We start from the raw sequence: 5,624 nt of genomic DNA, 5'->3' as shown, positions 1-5,624 counted from the left end.
AACGGCTGGAGAGAGTGTCTTGTTCACACGAGTGACTGCTTGCGAATTGACTCTCGAGTCCCGAAAATTTACCGGAGTCGCCGTGACTCCCCCGCCAAGTGCAAGAAGGCACGCTGATTGGTTTTTCACGTACGCACAAATTACCAATCAACGTGCCCTTCCATTGCGCCCTTAGCGCGCTTTTCCTTGGAAGGAGTGGGGCCCTACCTGCGGGTGCGTGGAATCTTCGCTGTCCTTCGGTGACGCGTCGGAAATTCCCGCCAGGTCAACCCTCGGCCGAATGTGCCGTTATACGCGCGTGTGGATTGACCCTTCAGGAATACCTGGTTTATGACACGTCTTCGGTTATTGAGGACGCGGATAAGTCGAAATTCTAAAGGCATTGTTCTCTAAGAAATTACTTATTTTTTCGCGGAGCTACGAAGCGTCTTTGTTCTCAAAAATAACCTTCTTGTGCGAGCGTGCCATAAACCCGGTCAACGAAGACCCCATGCGTTCCGTACCTGCGCGACGGAACACCTTCGTTCACGAGAATGGTGGCAATGTATAACATATGTCCGATTTATACATTTTCTCGGCCCCCGGATCAGCCAATTGGAATCTAATATTGTAACATTCGACGCTTATTGGTAAACAAAAGAATAGCGAATTCCTATATAAGGCGAAAACAGAGTATCTTTCCCGGCAGTAGAAAAATTCATTCCGAGCGTTGCCTTAAACTGAGTGTATGAATTATATAATAGTATTATGGACATAAGAAAATGCTGAAATCTCTTAAAGTATAATTCAACTTGTTAACATGTGATATATTAACGATGGATCATTCCAAAATTTACCGGTATATTCAACTTTGATAGAAATCGGCAAGTGATTCCAAACTTTTGGCCGGTAGTGTATATACATATATACATAGAGTCGGCCTACCGTTTGACTGCCAGTTGTAGAATCGGGCCACCGTTTGGCTGCGAATTAGAGAACGGTGGCTCTCCCTCTACGTTCGACGGATAATGTGTACAGATATTTAATGTATTTTTTTAGCAATTTGTTTTTGTAATTCATCCAAAGCGATATATTATAAAATTAAATTAATCACTCAATAAGTATTAACACGTTGACTGCCACGTTGGTCACCTGCGACTGGAGATTGTTTCTTCGATGGGACCATGGTAGTCATCAGTGACCGGAGTGCCTCAAATATTTAGAATAATTAAAATAAAATAAATATCGTCAACTAAAAATTTTGAACGTCATAGCTAACTAGACATTATTTTAAATTGAACAAAAAAACAAATAATTATAAAGCATAATAAGCATAATATAATCTTGTGCTTAAAATAATTAAAATTTTCTTGTGGCCGCCTGAGAGCAACCTGTAAATCTGACGTGACAGTGAACGCCGATGTAGCGGCACGCTACATACCTGCGTAATAAACATTCGGCGGGCAGACGGCTAGCAGGAAAAACACTTGAAAATATCAAGAACAAGCTAGCACTGTTTAGGATCCTCACGCCAGCGAAGCTATTTTTGAGAAGTCGTTTGTCAATCAATAATAAGGACGTTGGAAATTTACTCGTCCCTTACGTAAACTCTCTCGACAATCTCAATAGCGTTCGTAGGAATCCTAAACCGAGGGTCCCCCCTCAAGAAGACTTAATGTTCGGATCAATTTATCTGATTTAATAGAAGCTAACTGAAGTACTTTAGAATTTTTCAAGAAGCTACTTCGGTGTTGAATTTTGCTGTAACATATTTAATATAGTTTTATTATATATAGTCGGGGCCAAGATATAGCGAGGTCGTAAATTAAGCTCTTAAGAAGCGGCACCTATTGATGCTGCGGCACTCAGGGCCGTGCGTTGCAGTCTGCTTGAGGATTCTAACAATAAATGAATGGTAGCATATGATTTGGTATTTCAAATGGAAAATGATATTTCATTTACAAATGGAAAATATTTAATATTAATCACTATCTGAAATATTTGTAATTTCTTCCTGTGTCCGCAGCTACACACCTTTTTGCAATTTTTTGCCTTTTTACACACAACCTATTTGTATATAATGCGGACAGGTAAATTAAAATATTAAAGACCTCAATAAAACCTTTACCTGTACTCGTACCTCTAAAAGCGGCTTCTCCCAGACGGAAAAACCCTAATTTGTTCTAGCTGTACGCAGTTTTCAGAAAATATATTAGAATCAGTTCGACTTTCAAACTGTGAACATCTATTGGAAATTTGTATTTCTGCGCTTGTTCAGTGAGAGCGAAGTGGAAAGCTCATATTCTTCTCACGATGATACAATAATTGTAAGCTATTTTGAATATTTCTTCTCTCCGGACTTACTGCATTTGATTGAAACCAAGACAAATAGATACGCACGTTTTTTTACATTTTTTATTACAGGCCGAAGTATTTCCGAACATGAAAAAACTAGACATTTTTTGGACCAGAATTCGTAATTTTACCACACTGTGAAAGGGTTAAGTCACGCGCATATAACAGTAATAAAATACCTTTTAAAGTACATTCGTGTCTTTATTGAACTCGCATATAATCACATCCTTCATTGGTGACCACCGACGTGGACGCGAGTTGAAAAGGTAAAAGTAGTGACAATCTGTGCAATAAGTGTTGTGAGAAATGGCCACGCACGACGAGCCGACGGTAACACCACAGGTCAACAAGATTAGTATCCGAGTCCCGCCATTCTGGCCTGAACAGCCAGCCGTGTGGTTTAAACAGTTGGAAGCGCAATTCCAATTAAATGGCATAACGGCAGACTCAACGAAATTCTACCACACAATATCGCAACTGGAAAACAAGTACGCGGTAGAGGTGCACGACGTTATATGCAACCCGCCAGAGCGAGAAAGATACGAAACTATAAAGCAAGAGTTGATACATAGAGTATCGACATCGCAGACCAGGAAGATCCATCAACTGCTGGAGAAGGAGGAAATAGGTGACCGGACTCCGTCGCAATTCCTCCGGCATATTAAGACGTTGGCAGGCGATACGGTATCGGAAGAATTTTTAAGGACACTATGGTCTAGTAGACTTCCAGCGACTACACAGGCCATTGTGTCACCGCCACCGCAGGTAGCCGCCGTCGCCAACCAGACACCTGACCCAATGCAGCAACGGTTGGAGAAAATGGAATTTCAAATCGCCGAGCTGACAAATCTCCTACGTCGACAACAAGTAGCAGGCACTTCAAAGAGACGATCGCGCTCGCGAAGCAGAAACCGCAGCCGATCGCCCGCTACAAAAGGGTATTGCTGGTATCACCTCACTTTCGGAGCTCGTTCTACGAAGTGCAAGGAACCATGCACGTACACGTCGGGAAACGAGGCAAGCCGGAACTGAACGAGGCAATCAGTGACGGACCGAAGACCAGCCGCCTCTTCATTACCGACTGTGAGACGAGGACAGAATACCTCGTGGACACCGGCTCGGACCTGTGCGTATATCCTCGTACGCGTATCACAGGCCAAGTCAAGAAGACGCCGTACGAGATGTTCGCGGCCAACAGATCGACCATCAGCACGTATGGTGTGAGGGTGCTCAACCTGGACTTGGGACTTCGACGAGCGTTCCGGTGGAGCTTCGTCATCGCTGACGTATCCAAGCCCATCATCGGCGCAGACTTCCTCGCACACTACGGGCTTCTGGTGGATCTGCGGAATCGCAAGCTGCGGGATCCACTGACCACGTTGACAGCAACCGGGAGGATCGCCACGCACGAGCAGGGATCCGTCAAGACTATCAACGGGACATCGCCGTACCACGCGATGCTAGAACGGTTCCCGGACCTCACGCGACCAACAACAATTCCTCGCGAGATAAAGCATAATGTAGTACACCATATTTGTACATCTTCTGGGCAACCGACTTTCTGTAAACCACGTAGACTGTCGTCAGAGAATTCGAGAATTTGATGAGTCTCGGCCAGATCCGACCTTCGAGGAGCCAATGGGCTTCCGCCCTACATATGGTCCCGAAGAAGGATAACGGCTGGAGACCTTGCGGAGATTATCGCGCGTTAAATTCTCGTACCGTACCCGATCGCTATCCGATTCCGCACATAGAAGATTTCGCGCGTACGCTGTCCGAGAAAACGATATTCTCGACCATCGATCTGGTGCGAGCATACCACCAGATTCCGGTACATCCAGATGATATTCCAAAAACCGCGGTCACTACACCTTTCGGTCTTTTCGAATACACTGTTATGCCGTTCGGGCTGAGGAACGCTGCTCAGACGTCCCAACGTTTCATCGATGAAGTATTGAGAGGCCTCGATTTCTGTTACGCGTATCTAGACGATATTCTAGTTGCATCCAGAAACGAGGCAGAACACAAGGAACACGTCGAACAGCTTTTCTCGCGTCTGAACCGGTACGGTATCACGATTAATTCCGCGAAATGCGTTTTTGCAGTAAAAGAAGTAAAATTTCTCGGGTATATGGTAGACGAGCACGGCACAAAACCGCTCCCCGATAAAGTTAAAGCCATCCTGGACTTCTCAATACCAAAAACAATTAAGCAGTTACGTAGGTTCTTGGGTATGATAAATTTCTACCGAAGATTCTTACCCCGCGCCGCGATACTGCAAGATCCGCTGAATCGTCTATTGCGAGGTCGCAAATTAAAAAGCGACGCGCCAATAAAATGGACGACAGAAGCAGAAACCGCCGTGGAAAATTTGAAAAAAGCGCTGGCCGAAGCCGCGTTATTGACACACCCATCGGATAATTCGCGACTCGCGGTCATGGTAGACGCATCGGATTATGCCCTAGGAGCAACGTTGCAACAGCGAGAAGGAGATTCGTGGAAACCGTTGGCTTTCCACACGAAATCCTTATCGCCGGCGCAACGGAAGTACAGCGCATACGATCGCGAACTCCTAGTGGCATATACAGCCGTAAAGAAATTTCGACATTCTTTAGAAGGTCGCTCGTTTACCATATACACCGATCATAAACCGTTAACTTTCGCGTTTCACCAAAAGACCGAAAAGTGTACACCGCGGCAATTTCGATATCTGGATTATATCGGGCAATTCACCACCGATATACGTCACGTCAGCGGGAAGGATAACGAAGTAGCAGACGCACTTTCTAGAGTAGAAGCAATCGCACAAATCGACTATGATCAACTCGCGGAAAGTCAACAAACAGACGAGGAGTTAAAGAAACTCTTAGAAGCGTCTGATACTTCGTTACGCCTAAAGCGCATGAAAATTTCAGGCAGCAGCAATGACATATTTTGCGACGTGTCTACTGATCGCGTAAGACCATTCGTAACACAACCCTTTCGACGACAAGCCTTTTTAGCGTTGCATGGACTCGCCCATCCGGGAATTAAGGCCACAACAAAACTTATAAAACAAAGATTTATATGGCCGTCGATCGAAAGGGATTGCCGCGAATGGTCTCGCAGTTGCCTGGAATGTCAACGCGCAAAAATCACTAGGCACAGTTCGGCACCCGTCGGCAATTTCTCCGCACCGTCCACTAGGTTCGAGCATATACATATCGACCTAGTGGGCCCGTTACCCGTATCACGGGGGAAGAGATATTGCCTGACGTGCGTCGACCGTTTTACCCGTTGGCCGGAAGTCA

Source organism: Habropoda laboriosa, unplaced genomic scaffold, assembly GCF_001263275.1.
Source record: "Habropoda laboriosa isolate 0110345459 unplaced genomic scaffold, ASM126327v1 scaffold700, whole genome shotgun sequence".
Taxonomy (NCBI): Eukaryota; Metazoa; Arthropoda; class Insecta; order Hymenoptera; family Apidae; genus Habropoda; species Habropoda laboriosa.
This window is presented reverse-complemented; position numbering follows the sequence as displayed.